The sequence below is a fragment of the Rhinoderma darwinii genome, chromosome 7 (genome assembly GCF_050947455.1).
Source record: "Rhinoderma darwinii isolate aRhiDar2 chromosome 7, aRhiDar2.hap1, whole genome shotgun sequence".
NCBI classification, from domain to species: Eukaryota; Metazoa; Chordata; class Amphibia; order Anura; family Rhinodermatidae; genus Rhinoderma; species Rhinoderma darwinii.
The window spans coordinates 138,540,462-138,562,161 of NC_134693.1; the positions used below are offsets into that span (position 1 = coordinate 138,540,462).

Consider the following 21,700-nt stretch of genomic DNA (forward strand, 5'->3'; position numbering starts at 1 on the left):
TATAACTTATACCAGCTGTACATATATAATTATATACAGAAGATACCCAGGTTATACCAGCATGCTCCATATCACTATATACAAGAAGATGTATAACTTATACCAGCTGTACATATATAATTATATACAGAAGATACCCAGGTTATACCAGCGTGCTCCATATCACTGTATACAAGAAGATGTATAATATACCAGCTGTACATATATAATTATATACAGAAGATACCCAGGTTATACCAGCATGCTCCATATCACTATATACAAGAAGATGTATAACTTATACCAGCTGTACATATATAATTATATACAGGAGATACCCAGGTTATACCAGAATGCTCCATATCACTATATACAAGAAGATGTATAACTTATACCAGCTGTACATATATAATTATATACAGAAGATACCCAGGTTATACCAGCATGCTCCATATCACTATATACAAGAAGATGTATAACTTATACCAGCTGTACATATATAATTATATACAGAAGATACCCAGGTTATACCAGCGTGCTCCATATCACTGTATACAAGAAGATGTATAATATACCAGCTGTACATATATAATTATATACAGAAGATACCCAGGTTATACCAGCATGCTCCATATCACTATATACAAGAAGATGTATAACTTATACCAGCTGTACATATATAATTATATACAGAAGACGCCCAGGTTATACCAGCATGCTCCGTATCACCATATACAAGAAGATGTATAACTTATACCAGCTGTACATATATAATTATATACAGAAGATACCCAGGTTATACCAGCATGCTCCATATCACTATATACAAGAAGATGTATAACGTATACCAGCTGTACATATATAATTATATACAGAAGATACCCAGGTTATACCAGCATGCTCCATATCACTATATACAAGAAGATGTATAACTTATACCAGCTGTACATATATAATTATATACAGGAGATACCCAGGTTATACCAGCATGCTCCGTATCACCATATACAAGAAGATGTATAACTTATACCAGCTGTACATATATAATTATATACAGAAGATACCCAGGTTATACCAGCATGCTCCATATCACTATATACAAGAAGATGTATAACGTATACCAGCTGTACATATATAATTATATACAGGAGATGCCCAGGTTATACCAGCATGCTCCATATCACTATATACAAGAAGATGTATAACTTATACCAGCTGTACATATATAATTATATACAGAAGATACCCAGGTTGTACCAGCATGCTCCATATCACTATATACAGGAAGATGTATAACTTATACCAGCTGTACATATATAATTATATACAGAAGACGCCCAGGTTATACCAGCATGCTCCGTATCACCATATACAAGAAGATGTATAACTTATACCAGCTGTACATATATAATTATATACAGAAGATACCCAGGTTATACCAGCATGCTCCATATCACTATATACAAGAAGATGTATAACTTATCCCAGCTGTACATATATAATTATATACAGGAGATACCCAGGTTATACCAGCATGCTCCATATCACTATATACAAGAAGATGTATAACTTATACCAGCTGTACATATATAATTATATACAGGAGATACCCAGGTTATACCAGCATGCTCCATATCACTATATACAAGAAGATGTATAACTTATACCAGCTGTGCATATATAATTATATACAGAAGATACCCAGGTTACACCAGCATGCTCCATATTACTATATACAAGAAGATGTATAACTTATACCAGCTGTACATATATAATTATATACAGAAGATACCCAGGTTATACCAGCATGCTCCATATCACTATATGCAAGAAGATGTGTAACTTATACCAGCTGGACATATATAATTATATACAGGAGATGCCCAGGTTATACCAGCATGCTCCATATCGCTATATACAAGATGTATAACTTATACCAGCTGTACATATATAATTATATACAGAAGATACCCAGGTTATACCAGCATGCTCCATATCACTATATACAAGAAGATGTATAACTTATACCAGCTGTACATATATAATTATATACAGAAGATACCCAGGTTATACCAGCCTGCTCCATATCACTATATACAAGAAGATGTATAACTTATACCAGCTGTACATAAATAATTATATACAGAAGATACCCAGGTTATACCAGCATGCTCCATATCACTATATACAAGAAGATGTATAACTTATACCAGCTGTACATATATAATTATATACAGAAGATACCCAGGTTATACCAGCATGCTCCATATCACTATATACAAGAAGATGTATAACTTATACCAGCTGTACATATATAATTATATACAGAAGATACCCAGGTTATACCAGCCTGCTCCATATCACTATATACAAGAAGATGTATAACTTATACCAGCTGTACATAAATAATTATATACAGAAGATACCCAGGTTATACCAGCATGCTCCATATCACTATATACAAGAAGATGTATAACTTATACCAGCTGTACATATATAATTATATACAGAAGATACCCAGGTTATACCAGCATGCTCCATATCACTATATACAAGAAGATGTGTAACTAATACCAGCTGTACATATATAATTATATACAGAAGATACCCAGGTTATATCAGCATGGTCCATATCACTATATACAAGAAGATGTATAACTTATACTAGCTGTACATATATAATTATATACAGAAGATACCCAGGTTGTACCAGCATGCTCCATATCACTATATACAGGAAGATGTATAACTTATACCAGCTGTGCATATATAATTATATACAGAAGATACCCAGGTTACACCAGCATGCTCCATATCACTATATACAAGAAGATGTATAACTTATACCAGCTGTACATATATAATTATATACAGAAGATACCCAGGTTATACCAGCCTGCTCCATATCACTATATACAAGAAGATGTATAACTTATACCAGCTGTACATAAATAATTATATACAGAAGATACCCAGGTTATACCAGCATGCTCCATATCACTATATACAAGAAGATGTATAACTTATACCAGCTGTACATATATAATTATATACAGAAGATACCCAGGTTATACCAGCATGCTCCATATCACTATATACAAGAAGATGTATAACTTATACCAGCTGTACATATATAATTATATACAGAAGATACCCAGGTTATACCAGCCTGCTCCATATCACTATATACAAGAAGATGTATAACTTATACCAGCTGTACATAAATAATTATATACAGAAGATACCCAGGTTATACCAGCATGCTCCATATCACTATATACAAGAAGATGTATAACTTATACCAGCTGTACATATATAATTATATACAGAAGATACCCAGGTTATACCAGCATGCTCCATATCACTATATACAAGAAGATGTGTAACTAATACCAGCTGTACATATATAATTATATACAGAAGATACCCAGGTTATATCAGCATGGTCCATATCACTATATACAAGAAGATGTATAACTTATACTAGCTGTACATATATAATTATATACAGAAGATCTCCAGGTTATACCAGCATGCTTCATATCACTATATACAAGAAGATGTATAACTTATACCAGCTGTACATATATAATTATATACAGAAGATGCCCAGGTTATACCAGCATGCTCCATATCACTATATACAAGAAGATGTATAACTTATACCAGCTGTACATATATAATTATATACAGAAGATACCCAGGTTATACCAGCATGGTAGATATCACTATATACAAGAAGATGTATAACTTATACCAGCTGTACATATATAATTATATACAGAAGATACCCAGGTTATACCAGCATGCTCCATATCACTATATACAAGAAGATGTATAACTTATACCAGCTGTACATATATAATTATATACAGAAGATACCCAGGTTATACCAGCATGCTCCATATCACTATATACAAGAAGATGTATAACTTATACCAGCTGTACATATATAATTATATACAGGAGATACCCAGGTTATACCAGCATGCTCCATATCACTATATACAGGAAGATATATAACTTATACCAGCTATACATATATAATTATATACAGAAGATACCCAGGTTATACCAGCATGCTCCATATCACTATATACAAGAAGATGTATAACTTATACCAGCTGTACATATATAATTATATACAGAAGATACCCAGGTTATACCAGCATGCTCCATATCACTATATACAAGAAGATGTATAACTTATACCAGCTGTACATATATAATTATATACAGAAGATACCCAGGTTATACCAGCATGCTCCATATCACTATATACAAGAAGATGTGTAACTTATACCAGCTGTACATATATAATTATATACAGAAGATGCCCAGGTTATACCAGCATGCTCCATATCACTATATACAAGAAGATGTATAACATATACCAGCTGTACATATATAATTATATACAGAAGATACCCAGGTTATACCAGCATGCTCCATATCACTATATACAAGAAGATGTATAACTTATATCAGCTGTACATATATAATTATATACAGAAGATACCCAGGTTATACCAGCATGCTCCATATCACTATATACAAGACGATGTATAACTTATACCAGCTGTACATATATAATTATATACAGAAGATACCCAGGTTATACCAGCATGCTCCATATCACTATATACAAGAAGATGTATAACTTATACCAGCTGTACATATATAATTATATACAGGAGATACCCAGGTTATACCAGCATGCTCCATATCACTATATACAAGAAGATGTGTAACTTATACCAGCTGTACATATATAATTATATACAGAAGATTCCCAGGTTATACCAGCATGCTCCATATCACTATATACAAGAAGATGTATAACTTATACCAGCTGTACATATATAATTATATACAGAACATACCCAGGTTATACCAGCATGCTCCATATCACTATATACAGCAGATGCCTGGATTAGCCACACTAAATTCTGCTTTCCTATTAGTGCCACAGCAATGTTGATATGACAAGCCGGTGCCATACTGTGTATGTTTTATTCATATAAGTGCATTAGTGCCAATGCCTAATAAAATAGCAGGGAGGCTGTGTACCCTTTCATTTTTGACACTTTTATGTTGTTTTTCTTTGTTGTGTAACATTTACTCTAACACTTATACAATGTGACACTTTTAGAAGTAGCTGAGAATTTGGTGCACACGTCTGTTCCGTTTATTGTAAGTAATATCTACAGGTCAGTAATCCATCCAATCAGATCATCATCACGGCTACATGTGAGCTGACACGTGGGGGTATAAATTGCTTTCAGCCGAGCAGGTACCTTATACAGGTGCACTGTATATAGACGACTTACATTGTGTCCCACTGCATTCTACAGAAAGCATCGTAGTCAAACTGTGTACTAGAATAAGATGTGTATATATATATATATATATATATATATATATATATACACATACATACATACATATATATATATATATACATACACACAGCACACAAGAAAATGGCGACAGCACACTGTGAACACTAATGCCACCTAAGCCACTAAACATAAATATGCATTACTGCAAAATCTACTTCTAAGGCTGGGTTCACACGTGGCGGAATTTCACTTAAATTCCGCTGCGGACACTCCGCAGCGTTAATCCGCAGCGGAGCCGTTTGTCCATTGACTTACACTTTAATTTAGCAGTGTTCGTTTAGACGAGGCGTAAAATTCCGCTGCGGAGCATAGGCTGCGGAGCGGAATTTGGTGTCCGCAGCATGCTCTGTCTGTTGCGGAGCAGTGGCGGACTCATGGCGGAATTTCTCCATTGACTTCAATGGAGATTCAAAGTTCCGCAATGAAGTCCGCAGCTGTCATGCACATGTTATGTGTGCTGCGGATGCGTCTTGCTTTTTTAACTTGACATTTCTTCATTCTGGCTGGACCTATGTATTTCTAGGTCTACAGCCAGACTGAGGAAGTCAATGGGGCTCCCGTAATGACGGGAGCGTTGCTAGGAGACGTCAGTAAATAGTCACTGTCCAGGGTGCTGAAAGAGTTAAGCGATCGGCAGTAACTGTTTCTGCACCCGGGACAGTGACTACCGATCCCAATATACATGTATCTGTAAAAAAAAATGAAGTTCGTACTTACCGAGAACTCCCTGCTTCTGTCTCCAGTCCGGCCTCCCAGGATGACGTTTCAGTCTAAGTGACGGCTGCAGCCAATCACAGGCCAAGCACAGGCTGCAGCGGTCACATGGACTGGCGCGTCATCCAGGGAGGTCGGGCTGGATGCCGAAAGAGGGACGCGTCACCAAGACAACGGCCGGTAAGTATGAAATTCGTTTACTTTCACTAGGGAAAGTGCTGTCCCTTCTCTCTATCCTGCACTGATAGGGAGAAGGGAAGCACTTTTCCCGCAGTCCGCAGCAGCTAGTCCGCATCAATTTTCTGCACATTTTGTGCAGATCCGCAGCCGTAATCCGCAACCCGGATTAGGTGCGGCATTGATGCGGACAGTTGCGGAGGAAATCCGCCACGTGTGGTCATGCCCTAATAGGGAGGTTCTTAGCGCACATTTTGATCAAATTATGTGAGCCCTGCTGCCACGAAAAGGCGACCTCTATGAGGTGGGAACCTACGCTGCACATACACCCAGAACTGGGACTAAACCTACATATTCTTGGGGATGGTAGGAACCAGCATTAAACTAATTAAAATCACCCAGGGCAGAATGGAAGGAGCGCAAGATCAAAAAATGGAGGCACTCACTAACCCCACATATATGAATCACATAAACACTTTTGTTTGAACAGCACATTCCAACTAAATGAAACAAAACGTGTATACAGGTGCAAGACTGTCTCCATTTTTTTTTCTTGCAGTCCGTCCATTCTGCCCTGGGTAATTTTAATTAGTTTAATGCTGGTTCCTACCATCCCAAGATATATGTAGGTTTAGTCCCAGTTCTGGGTGTATGTGCAGAGGTCGCCTTGTCGTGGCAGGTGGGCTCACACAATTTGATCAAAATGTGCACTAAGAACCTCCCTATTGTAAGTAGATGTAGCAGTAATGCATATTTATTTATATTTATATTTAGTGGCTTAGGTGGCATTAGTGTTCACAGTGTGCGGTCGCCATTTTCTTGTGTGCAGTATAAATTTGCCGTCACATGCATTCTTGCACCTGTATACATTTTTCATTTTATTGGAATGTGATATATATATATATATGCACATACACACACGTAGCACTACCCCCCCCCCCATCATGGAATATTGCTGATTTTCATTATAAAATAATCCCGAGGTATAATGTGCTAGCGCTAACCCAACAGGGATGGTTTTTGAAAAGCCCCAGGACCCCTATCATTGCTTCTAGAGTGTCCCCATAACAATGTCAGCCTTAGTGCCTCTCTAAAAAAGTCAGCCAAAGTGCCCTACAAACAAATCAGCCTCAGTGTCATCATAGCAGTGTCAGCCACAGTGACCCCATAATAGACAGTTGGTGTCCACATAAGACATTACTCACACAAAAGGCCATCCACTGTGCTCCCATAGAAGTGTCATCCTCAGTGCAACCATAACACAGTCAGCCACGGTGACCCGACAAGTGCCATCCACAGTATCTCCATAACAATGTCAGTCTCAGTGCCACCTAAACAGTCATCCACAGTGTTCTCATGTCAGTGTCGGCCATAGTGCCCCCGGAAGGGCCATACACTTTTGTACGGCCCCCTGAAACAAGACATTTGTGATGCAAAACCCATTTAGAGTCGTGTTATGTGTATCCTAAATAATCCCAGCTCCATATTCTCAGCAATAGTAACTCCTGTACCAATAATGGCAAGAAATGTGCAGGTAAAAGCCGTGACTGAGGCTCTGACTTAGAGTTGACGTTTGACAGCCATGAAATGTGACACAGGCCGATCTCATCTCCAGTACAAATCCAGACCTGACAGCCCATCCTCAGAATTAATGTCTTCTATTCATTCCCCTTATTAATTTAGCTGCTCGTCTCAGGAGTTGTGCAAAATCTTGGACATTCTTTATATGAAGTGACACGTCTCTCATAACTTTACCAGAGCAAAATTCAATACAGCTCTGAGCGTTATGAATATCACTCCCATCATGGTGGAGCTACAATTTCATATTATTTTAACTATGAGAGGAGCTTTATTCTATACTCATTATCCCCCCCCCTGGTGTGTAATACATATTGTAGTAGCTGCCAAAAGGAGTGTGGGACGGTGTGTGAGAACCGCTCTGAGAACATTTCAGGAACATCTCAGTGGTTGTCACTCAATAAACCTATTCAGGTGTTGACCGGACATGTTTAAGAACTTTACTAAACCAGTGCTAACTACTATTATACTGCCCCCTATATACAAGAATGTAACTACTATTATACTGTCCCCTATATACAAGAATGTAACTACTATTATACTGTCCCCTATATACAAGAATGTAACTACTATTATAATGCCCCCTATATACATGAATATAACTACTATAATACTGACCCCTATATACAAGAATGTAACTACTATTATACTGCCTCCTATATACAAGAATATAACTACTATAATACTGCTCCTATATACAAGAATATAACTACTATAATACTGCTCCTATATACAAGTATATAACGACTATAATACTGCCCCCTATATACAAGAATATAACTACTATAATACTGCCCCCTATATACAAGAATATAACTACTATAATACTGCTCCTATATACAAGTATATAACTACTATAATTCTGCCCCCTATATACAAGAATATAACTACTATAATACTGTCCCCTATATACAAGAATATAACTACTATAATACTGCCTCCTATATACAATAATATAACTACTATAATACTGCCTCCTATATACAAGAATATAACTACTATAATACTGCCTCCTATATACAAGAATATAACTACTATAATACTGCTCCTATATACAAGAATATAACTACTATAATACTGCCCCCTATATACAAGAATATAACTACTATATTACTGCCCCTATATACAAGAATATAACTACTATAATACTGCCCCCTATATACAAGAATATAACTACTATAATACTGCTCCTATATACAAGAATATAACTACTATAATGCTGCCCCTATATACAAGCATATAACTACTATATTACTGCCCCCTATATACAAGAATATAACTACTATAATACTGCCCCCTATATACAAGAATATAACTACTATAATACTGCTCCTATATACAAGAATATAACTACTATAATACTGCCCTCTATATACAAGAATATAACTACTATAATACTGCTCCTATACACAAGAATATAACTACTATAATACTGCTCCTATATACAAGAATATAACTACTATAATACTGCTCCTATATACAAGAATATAACTACTATAATACTGCTCCTATATACAAGAATATAACTACTATAATACTGCTCCTATACACAAGAATATAACTACTATAATACTGCTCCTATATACAAGAATATAACTACTATAATACTGCCCCCTATATACAAGAATATAACTACTATATTACTGCCCCTATATACAAGAATATAACTACTATAATGCTGCCCCTATATACAAGAATATAACTACTATAATACTGCCTCCTATATACAAGAATATAACTACTATAATACTGCCCTCTATATACAAGAATATAACTACTATAATACTGCCTCCTATATACAAGAATATAACTACTATAATACTGCCCTCTATATACAAGAATATAACTACTATAATACTGCCCCTATATACAAGAATATAACTACTATAATACTGCCCCCTATATACAAGAATATAACTACTATAATACTGTCCCCTATATACAAGAATATAACTACTATAATACTGCCCCCTATATACAAGAATATAACTAGTATAATACTGCTCCTATATACAAGAATATAACTACTATAATACTGCCTCCTATATACAAGAATATAACTACTATAATACTGCCTCCTATATACAAGAATATAACTACTATAATACTGCTCCCTATATACAAGAATATAACTACTATAATACTGCTCCCTATATACAAAAATATAACTACTATAATACTGCCCCTATATACAAGAATATAACTACTATTAGGCTGGGTTCACACGTGGCGGAATTTCACTTGAATTCCGCTGCGGACACTCCGCAGCGTTAATCCGCAGCTGAGCCGTTTCTCCATTGACTTCCACTTCTATTTAGAAGTGTTCGTTTAGACGATGCGTAAAATTCCGCTGCGGAGCATAGGCTGCGGAGCGGAATTTGGTGTCCGCAGCATGCTCTGTCTGTTGCGGACCAGTGGCGGACTGGTTGCGGACTGATGGCGGAATTTCTCCATTGACTTCAATGGAGATTCTAAATTCCGCAATGAAGTCCGCAGCTGTCATGCACATGTTATGTGTGCTGCGGATGCGTCTTGCTTTTTTGACATGACATTTCTTCATTCTGGCTGGACCTATGTATTTCTAGGTCTACAGCCAGACTGAGGAAGTCAATGGGGCTCCCGTAATTACGGGAGCGTTGCTAGGAGACGTCAGTAAATAGTCACTGTCCAGGGTGCTGAAAGAGTTACGCGATCGGCAGTAACTGTTTCTGCACCCGGGACAGTGACTACCGATCCCAATATACAGCTACCTGTAAAAAAATAGAAGTTCGTACTTACCGAGAACTCCCTGCTTCTGTCTCCAGTCCGGCTTCCCAGGATGACGTATCAGTCTAAGTGACGGCTGCAGCCAATCACAGGCTGCAGTGGTCACATGGACTGACGCGTCATCCAGGGAGGTAGGGCTGGATGCCGAAAGAGGGACGCGTCACCAAGACAACGGCCGGTAAGTATGAAATTCGTTTACTTTCACTAGGGAAAGTGCTGTCCCTTCTCTCTATTCTGCACTGATAGAGAGAAGGGAAGCACTTTTCCCGCAGTCCGCAGCAGCTAGTCCGCATCAATTTACTGCACATTTTGGGCAGATCCGCCGCAGAATCTGCAACGCAGATTCTGTGCGGCATTGATGCGGAGGAAATCCGCCACGTGGGGGCATGCCCTTATACTGCCTCCTATATACAAGAATATAACTACTATAATACTGCCCCTATATACAAGAATATAACTACTATAATACTGCCCCTATGTACAGGAATATAACTACTATAATACTGTCCCCTATGTACAAGAATATAACTACTATAATACTGCACCCTATATACAAGAATATAACTACTATAATAATGCTCCTATATACAAGAATATAACTACTATAATACTGCCCCCTATATACAAGAATATAACTACTATAATACTGCCCCCTATATACAAGAATATAACTACTATAATACTGTCCCTATATACAAGAATATAACTACTATAATACTGCACCCTATATACAAGAATATAACTACTATAATACTGCTCCTATATACAAGAATATAACTACTATAATACTGCTCCCTATATACAAGAATATAACTACTATAATACTGCTCCCTATATACAAGAATATAACTACTATAATAATGCTCCTATATACAAGAACATAACTACTATAATACTGCTCCTACATACAAGAATATAACTACTATAAGGGCATGCCCCCACGTGGCGGATTTCCTCCGCAACTGTCCGCATCAATGCCGCACAGAATCTGCGTTGCAGATTCTGCTGCGGATCTGCACAAAATGTGCAGTAAATTGATGCGGACTAGCTGCTGCGGACTGCGGTAAAAGTACTTCCCTTCTCCCTATCAGTGCAGGATAGAGAGAAGGGACAGCACTTTCCCTTGTGAAAGTCAAAGAAATTCATACTTACCGGCCGTTGTCTTGGTGACGCGTCCCTCCTTCGGCATCCAGCCCGACCTCCCTGGATGACGCGGCAGTCCATGTGACCGCTGCAGCCTGTGATTGGCCTGTGATTGGCTGCAGCCGTCACTTAGACTGAAACGTCATCCTGGGAGGCCGGACTGGAGACAGAAGCAGGGAGTTCTCGGTAAGTATGAACTTCAATTTTTTTTACAGGTAGCTGTATATTGGGATCGGTAGTCACTGTCCCGGGTGCAGAAACAGTTACTGCCGATCGCTTAACTCTTTCAGCACCCTGGACAGTGACTATTTACTGACGTCTCCTAGCAACGCTCCCGTCATTACGGGAGCCCCATTGACTTCCTCAGTCTGGCTGTAGACCTAGAAATACATAGGTCCAGCCAGAATGAAGAAATGTCATGGCAAAAAAGCAAGACGCATCCGCAGCACACATAACATGTGCATGGCAGCTGCGGACTTCATTGCGGAAATTAGAATCTCCATTGAAGTCAATGGAGAAATTCCGCCATGAGTCCGCAACCAGTCCGCCACTGCTCCGCAACAGACAGAGCATGCTGCGGACACCAAATTCCGCTCCGCAGCCTATGCTCCGCAGCGGAATTTTACGCATCGTCTAAACGAACACTGCTAAATTAAAGTGGAAGTCAATGGAGAAACGGCTCCGCTGCGGATTAACGCTGCGGAGTGTCCGCAGCGGAATTTAAGTGAAATTCCGCCACGTGTGAACCCAGCCTAATACTGCCCCCTATATACAAGAATATAACTACTATAATACTGCCCCCTGTATACAAGAATATAACTACTATACTACTGCCCCCTATATACAAGAATATAACTACTATAATACTGCCCCCCATATACAAGAATATAACTACTATAATACTGCCCCTATATACAAGAATATAACTACTATAATACTGCTCCCTATATACAAGAATATAACTACTATAATACTGCCCCCTATATACAAGAATATAACTACTATAATACTGCTCCCTATATACAAGAATATAACTACTATAAGGGCACGTTCACACGTGGCGTTAATCCGCAACGGAGCCGTTTGTCCATTGACTTACACTTTAATTTAGCAGTGTTCGTTTAGACGAGGCGTAAAATTCCGCTGCGGAGCATAGGCTGCGGAGCGGAATTTGGTGTCCGCAGCATGCTCTGTCTGTTGCGGAGCAGTGGCGGACTCATGGCGGAATTTCTCCATTGACTTCAATGGAGATTCAAAGTTCCGCAATGAAGTCCGCAGCTGTCATGCACATGTCATGTGTGCTGCGGATGCGTCTTGCTTTTTTGACATGACATTTCTTCATTCTGGCTGGACCTATGTATTTCTAGGTCTACAGCCAGACTGAGGAAGTCAATGGGGCTCCCGTAATGACGGGAGCGTTGCTAGGAGACGTCTGTAAATAGTCACTGTCCAGGGTGCTGAAAGAGTTAAGCGATCGGCAGTAACTGTTTCTGCACCCGGGACAGTGACTACCGATCTCAATATACATGTATCTGTAAAAAAACATATAAGTTCATACTTACCGAGAACTCCCTGCGTCTGTCTCCAGTCCGGCCTCCCAGGATGACGTTTCAGTGTAAGTGACGGCTGCAGCCAATCACAGGCCAAGCACAGGCTGCAGCGGTCACATGGACTGGCGCGTCATCCAGGGAGGTCGGGTCATCCAGGGAGGTCGGGCTGGATGCCCAAAGAGGGACGCGTCACCAAGACAACGGCCGGTAAGTATGAAAATCGTTTACTTTCAATAGGGAAAGTGCTGGCCCTTCTCTCTATCCTGCACTGATAGGGAGAAGGGAAGCACTTTTCCCGCAGTCCGCAGCAGCTAGTCCGCATCAATGTACTGCACATTTTGTGCAGATCCGCAGCAGAATCTGCAACGCAGATTCTGTGCGGCATTGATGCGGACAGTTGCGGAGGAAATCCGCCACGTGTGAACGTGCCCTAATACTGCCTCCTATATACAAGGATATAACTACTACAATACTGCCCCCTATATACAAGAACATAACTACTATAATACTGCTCCTACATACAAGAATATAACTACTATAATACTGCCCCCTATATACAAGAATATAACTACTATAATACTGCCCCCTATATACAAGAATATAACTACTATACTACTGCCCCTATATACAAGAATATAACTACTATAATACTGCTCCTATATACAAGAATATAACTACTATAATACTGCCCCTATATACAAGAATATAACTACTATAATGCTGCCCATATATACAAGAATATAACTACTATAATACTGCCCCTATATACAAGAATATAACTACTATAATACTACTCCCTGTATACAAGAATTTAACTACTATAATACTGCCCCTATATACAAGAATATAACTACTATAATGCTGCCCGTATATACAAGAATATAACTACTATAATACTGCCCCCTATATACAAGAATATAACTACTATAATACTGCCCCTATATACAAGAATATAACTACTATAATACTGCCCCTATATACAAGAATATAACTACTATAATACTGCCTCCTATATACAAGAATATAACTACTATTATACTGCCCCCTATATACAAGAATATAACTACTATAATACTGCTCCTATATACAAGAATATAACTACTATAATACTGCCACTATATACAAGAATATAACTACTATAATACTGCCCCCTATATACAAGAATATAACTACTATAATACTGCCCCTATATACAAGAATATAACTACTATAATACTGCTCCTATATACAAGAATATAACTACTATAATACTGCTATTATATACAAAAATATAACTACTATAATACTGCTCCTATATACAAGAATATTACTGCTATAATACTGCCCCTATATACAAGAATATAACTACTATAATACTGCCCCCTATATACAAGAATATAACTACTATAATACTGCCCCTATATACAAGAATATAACTACTAATACTGCCCCTATATACAAGAATATAACTACTATAATACTGCCCCCTATATACAAGAATATAACTACTATAATACTGCTCCTATATACAAGAATATAACTACTATAATACTGCCACTATATACAAGAATATAACTACTATAATACTGCCCCCTATATACAAGAATATAACTACTATAATACTGCCCCTATATACAAGAATATAACTACTATAATACTGCTCCTATATACAAGAATATAACTACTATAATACTGCTATTATATACAAGAATATAACTACTATAATACTGCTCCTATATACAAGAATATTACTACAATAATACTGCCCCTATATACAAGAATATAACTACTATAATACTGCCCCCTATATACAAGAATATAACTACTATAATACTGCCCCCTATGTACAAGAATAGAATATAACTACTATAATACTACCCCCTATATACAAGAATATAACTACTATAATACTGCTCCTATATACAAGAATATAACTACTATAATACTGCTCCCTATATACAAGAATATAACTACTATAATACTGCCCGCTATATACAAGAATATAACTACTATAATACTGCTCCCTATATACAAGAATATAACTACTATAATACTGCCCGCTATATACAAGAATATAACTACTATAATACTGCTCCCTGTATACAAGAATTTAACTATATAGATGGTCATATTGTCATTATCCTGTCGGCAATCTTATTATGTTCTAGTTATAATACATACTATAATGTGGCTACCATTTTGCAGCGCTTGCTGTGTACACAATGATTACTTTTTTTTATAATTTGGTCTCTGCATCTAGTTTATTCAGTAGTAAGACACATTTGTTTAATGTATTCTCTTGTATTTGGTTGGCGGCTTTGTGTTCTTTTCCTTGAATTCCCCGGTGACCGCTATCGTTGGGTTTGTTTATGTAACACCAAGAAGCCAGCACACATTTCAGCGCTCACAATCATTTTTAGGAATCTTGGATCACACGACCCACCTGTCTTCTTGGACTTCAGCCAGAGACTAAGCACTTAGTCGACTGCAACTCTTCAGGAATCTGGGGATTCCCTTCCTCGCTGAGATGCTCCATTTTCCTCACTACAGCTTTTCTGACCCAGCTTTTCCGCACAAAAAAATTCTGATCCTTCACAAATGCACTGCAGCAACATCAGGACTGCGACAAGACAGGGAAACCGCACCACAAGGACAAGACTAAATACTTCAAGAGGATTTCCACCCAAGACTTAGACATGGCCATATATTTGTAAATCAAAAGTTAGAGCAATAGCTCAGAGGTACACTGCCAACAAGAAGTGCAGCCATATTAATTGACGGTCCCACAGTTCAGCTATTCCTGTAACTCCCAGCGTATGTTGACTGGTTAGATGATTTTTAGATATGTCACTATGTATATAATGAGGATAAAATTTTACTGTGGTGTTGGCTGATTTCTGTTTTGCTTGTTTTATATTCAAGAACGGCTTTCTCAGACATTTTGCTTGTGGAGCTGCAAGTTCAGGGCTCAGTGGGTGTTCCCCATGAAGCTGCTCTCTCTCTCCTCCTTCCTTCTCTCAATGATCTACCCTGTGTCTCCTCCTCCTCCTTCCCTCTCTCGCACTGACATGGCTGTGCAAGCAGTGATTCCTGGGATAAAATATTGCTCAGAGGTTTCCCCAGGGATATCAGGGATATACAACGTGCTGTGTGTGAACAACACTGACCTGCACTGACCATAGAGACCTCTACAGAGCTCAGGGGGAGATTAGCAGAAGGCAGGGGAGTAACATATGGCTGCAGGATTAGACTACACACAGTTTGTTTTTGTAATCTGTAACCATGGAGAAACATAGGTCTGCATATGAGCTGTATACACAAAACAGCAAAATAGTTTTAATCCAAGACGGTTTGCAAAGTTGCTTAATTTTGGAGCATTTGCATTGGAATAAAGAAAAAAAGTTTGCAAATATTCACATATCCTTGCACAGTGACAGTGTAGGTGAGGCCAACTCTCCGCTGGGGGCAGGGACCAGTTGGTACGCCATCAAATCTGTGATGTGTAAACCCCTTTAAAGGGTTTGGAAATGCCGTCACATGAGTCCAATTGGCGCCTCTATCTGTCCGGTGTCTAAAAAGTCTAATTTTGGTTTAAGATCAGCTGGTTCCCCAGTCATTTCTTTCCATGCAGCCATAAATTTAAAGTGCAGCTCTGCTCATAAATATCAAGTTTATAACTACATAAAAAGTTGAGTAACTTACACTACCGTTCAAAAGTTTAGGGTCATTAGAAATTTCCTTATTTTTGCAAGAAAAGCACCGTTTTTTTCAATGAAGATAACATTAAATTAATCAGAAATACACTCCATACATTGTTAATGTGGTAAATGACTATTCTAGCTGCAAACGTCTGGTTTTTAATGCAATATCTACATAGGTGTATAGAGGCCCATTTCCAGCAACCATCATTCCAGTGTTCTAATGGTACATTGTGTTTGCTAACTGTGTTAGAAGGCTAATGGATGATTAGAAAACACTTGAAAACCCTTGTGCAATTATGTTAGCACCGCTGTAAACAGTTTTGCTGTTTAGAGGATCTATAAAACTGACCTTCCTTTGAGCTAGTTGAGAATCTGGAGCATTACATTTGTGGGTTCGATTAAACTCTCAAAATGGCTAGAAAAAGAGAGCTTTCATGTGAAACTCTACAGTCTATTCTTGTTCTTAGAAATGAAGGCTATTCCATACGAGAAATTGCCAAGAAACGAAAGATTTCCTTCAACGATGTGTACTACTCCCTTCAGAGGACAGCACACACAGGCTCTAACCAGAGTAGAAAGAGAAGTGGGAGGCCCCGCTGCACAACTGAGCAACAAGACAAGTACATTAGAGTCTCTAGTTTGAGAAATAGACGCCTCACAGGTCCTCAACTGGCAGCTTCATTAAATAGTACCCGCAAAACGCCAGTGTCAACATCTACAGTGAAGAGGCGACTCCGGGATGCTGGCCTTCAGGGCAGAGTGGCAAAGAAAAAGCCATATCTGAGACTGGCTAATAAAAGGAAAAGATTAATATGGGCAAAAGCACACAGACATTGGACAAAGGAAGGTTGGAAAACAGTGTTATGGACAGACGAATGGAAGTTTGAGGTGTTTGGATCACACAGAAGAACATTTGTGAGACGGAGAACAACTGAAAAGATGCTGGAAGAGTGCCTGACGCCATCTGTCAAGCATGGGGGAGGTCATGTGATGGTCTGGGGTTGCTTTGGTGCTGGTAAAGTGGGAGATTTGTACAAGGTAAAAGGGATTTTGAATAAGGAAGGCTATCACTCCATTTTGCAACGTCATGCCATACCCTGTGGACAGCGCTTGATTGGAGCCAATTTCATTCTACAACAGGACAATGACCCAAAGCACCTCCAAATGATGCAAGAACTATTTAGGGAAGAAGCCGGCAGCCGGTATTCTATCTGTAATGGAGTGGCCAGCGCAGTCACCAGATCTCAACCCCATAGAGCTGTTGTGGGAACAGCTTGACCGTATGGTACGCAAGAAGTGCCCATCAAGCCAATCCAACTTGTGGGAGGGGCTTCTGGAAGCATGGGGGGAAATTTCTCCCGATGACCTCAGCAAATTAACAGCTCGAATGCCAAAGGTCTGCAATGCTGGAATTGCTGCAAATGGAGCATTCCAAGACCAAAGCAAAGTCTGAAGGAGAAAATTATTATTTCTAACCTTGTCAATGTCTTGACTATCTTTTCTAGTCATTTTGCAACTCATTTGATAAATATAAGTGGGAGTTTTCATGGGAAACACAAAATTGTCTGGGTGACCCCAAAGTTTTGAACGGTAGTGTATCTTCTACTGATCTGGAGTTATAGCGTGACTTAAGGTGCCCATACACATTAGGCCCTGTTCACACAGAGTTTTTTTGCCGTTTGCGTAATTTTTTTGTTGCGTTTTTCGCCCGCGGCCATTGAGCGCCGCGGGCAAAAAACACTGCTAAATGCCTGAAGGAATTTTGAGGCAGATTTTTTTTTCTACCTGCAAAAATCTCTGCGTGAACAGGTCCTTAACAGCTATGTACACCTTTGAAAAGTTTTTTCTTTTTTATAAAAATGTCTGTTTGGTGCAACTTTGTAATCACTTTTTGTTAAAAATTATTTTTCCTTTTTGAGATACAGCTGCTTTGTTTCCTGTATGTAGAGCAGCTATAACGTGAACTGAAACCTGTATCTGTCAGATCAGTGATACTGACGGGTTCAGTGACAGTGGGTCCTGCGTGTTTCTGACAGTTCATAACTTAGATGTGATCGGTAACAGGTGCAGCCTGCGTGTCAGAGACACAGGACCTGCTGTCACTGAACCCGTCATTCCCGTCGACCTGATGGATTCAGGATTCAGTGCTAGCTACAGCCGCTCTATTTACAGGATACAAAGCAGCTGTATCTCAAAAAGTAAAAATAATTTTTAACAAAAAGTAATTAAAAAGTTGCACCAAACACACACACACACAGACATATATATATATATATATATATATATATATATATATATATATATATACATACACATATACACACTTTTACAAAGGTGTACATAGCCTTTAATGCCTCAAACCCCATAATAAACCACAACACGCCAGAGACTAAATCATTAGAAGGATGGAGGTCAGAGCTAAAAACAAATCGGGTCAATTCTGAATGCAGCTTTAGATGCAACTGGAGAATAACCTATGTTATAACTCAAGGTCACAGCCCCAAACAGAATAGGTTACATAATAACTGAGATTTCTGGATTTAAGATCCAGACATAGAGGCATTTAGTGTCTGGTGACATCTGTAATGAAACAAGTAAAGTCGATGGTATAAAATGCAGCAATACACTAAACCCTGCTCATCAGTATTCCACAACAGCAAATAATGTGGCACCGCAGCCGCATACCTGGCTACATCACTTTCCTTGCATCACAAGCTTTAACTGATTGCATCCGAGAAACAGAACATTATTTGTGCCTCTGATCCATGTGGTGCATTGCAGTCGCCGTCATAGTAAACTATTCCAGGTATGTTGCTATAGTCGAGCATTAAAAAACACCATGTCTGTTCCTTTATCATCTTGTCCTACTTGAAAAGGAAACTTGGAGTCTGCAAGACATGACCCAAGTGTCACTCAAGTGTCTTAAAGGGCCAGTAAACCACAAGTCTGCAGCTTATAATAGTGCAGCAGTATTATAAGAGAAGCAGCTCAGTACTGGACATAGTCAGCGCAGTAGTGATCATGGGGGGCAAGGAGTTTTCTGCAATACCAGTCACTTATCCCATTGATGCACCCTACAGTCAGCCTGAAATGGCTGATAACAGGGAACAATAGGTTGTATTGCAGGTGCAATCAATTGTTAAAGGCAAGTCAGGTAACAGAACAGTTAATATTTTAATGTCTCCTGCCTGGCATGCCGCAGCTTTTGTGCTGCAGGTCTAGTCGCAGGGTTTTCGTACCTTTCACTCGTCGCTTTATGATCCCCAGTCGACACTTTAGTGACACGGAGAACATAGGTGCCCAGTGATGCCGGCTCCCGCTCCCTGTCCAGGTGTGCTCTGCCAGGGCAAGTCAGTCACGGTATGCAGCGCAGTCACTCGGGGCTCGTACTAAGATAGATGGGGAGGAGGGTGGTAGAAAGAAAGAGGAGGAAAAGTCTGGAGGAGCCTGGAAAGCAGAAGAGTTCTTACTGATCAAATAGTAGAGTTAGAAAAGAAGGCAAAATTCTCAAAGGACGAGGCAGAGGAGGACAATGAAAGTCAAGAGAGATGGGGAGAGGAACATAGAGAGAGGAGAGGGAGAGAAGAAGAGAAAGGGAGGAAGGCAGAAAGGAGGAGGAAGAAAGAGAAAAGGGGAGAGGATGATAGAAAGAAAGATAGAGCAAAAGAGAGAGAGGAAGGAAGGAAGGTAGAGAGGGAGGAAGAAAAGGAAAGAGAGGAAAATAGAGAGAAAAGAAGTCAAGGAAAGGTAAAGAGAGAAAGAGAAAGGGATGATGGAAAGAAAGAGAGCGGAAGAAGAGACAAACGAACTAAAGAAAGAACGAGAGAGACAGACAGGAAGGAAGGAAGGAAGGAAAGAAGGAAAAAAGAAAGAAAGGAAGGAAGAGAAAAGAAAAGAAAGAAAGAGGTAAAAGAAAGAAAGAAAATAAAAGAAAAAGAAAAAAATGCTAAATAATGAAAGAAAAAAAACAAAGAAAGAAAGAGGGAGGGATAGGGAGAATAGGAGAAAGAAATGGGTAAGGAAGAGATAATGAAGTGAGTGATAGATAGAGAGGGTACACAGAGGAAAAGAGAGGGAGACAGAGGAGGAGGAAGAAGAGGAGGGAGGAAGAGAGAAAAAGAAAGACAGAAAGAAAGAAAGAGAAAGAGAGAAAGAAAGAAAGAAAGAAAGAAAGAAAGAAAGAAAGAAAGAAAGAAAGAAAGAAAGAAAGAAAGAAAGAAAGAAAGAAAGAAAGAAAGAAAGAAAGAAAGAAAGAAAGAAAGAAAGAAAAAGGGGAAGAGTTAGACAGATAAGGAAGAATAAGTGTAAGGAAGTCAGGGGGAAAAAAGAGAGAAGAGGTAGAGAGAGAGGAAGAGGGAGTGATAAATGAGTTACAAGAGAGGAGAAGACAAGAGGAGGATAGAGAAAAAGGGAGAGAAAAAAAGAGAAGAAGTTAAAAGAAGGAATGGAGAGAGCAAGAAACTGATGGAGAGTGGGAAGAGAGGAAGTTCAGGGCAGAAGAGGGGTGGAAAAGGAGGAAGAGGCGATGGGAGAGAGGGATGACTGAAAGGAAGGAGGAAGGAAAAATTGGGAAAAAGACTGGAAGGATGTGAGAATAAGTCAGAGAATGAAGATAAAAAGGGAAAAGAAGAAAGGAAAAACAGAGGAAAGAGAATGAAGGGAGTACAGAGTGGAAAGACGAGGGGGAAGAGGGGCAAAGGGAAGCAGGGGG

At 38.9% G+C, this 21,700-nt stretch overlaps 1 protein-coding gene across 5 annotated transcripts in view; it reads right to left on the minus strand.

Annotated features, from left to right (window-relative positions):
- The window catches only part of GRIP2 (glutamate receptor interacting protein 2), a 245,844-nt gene that overhangs the window by 71,683 nt on the left and 152,461 nt on the right, over positions 1-21,700 (minus strand). The gene's annotated exons all lie outside the window — the stretch shown is intronic.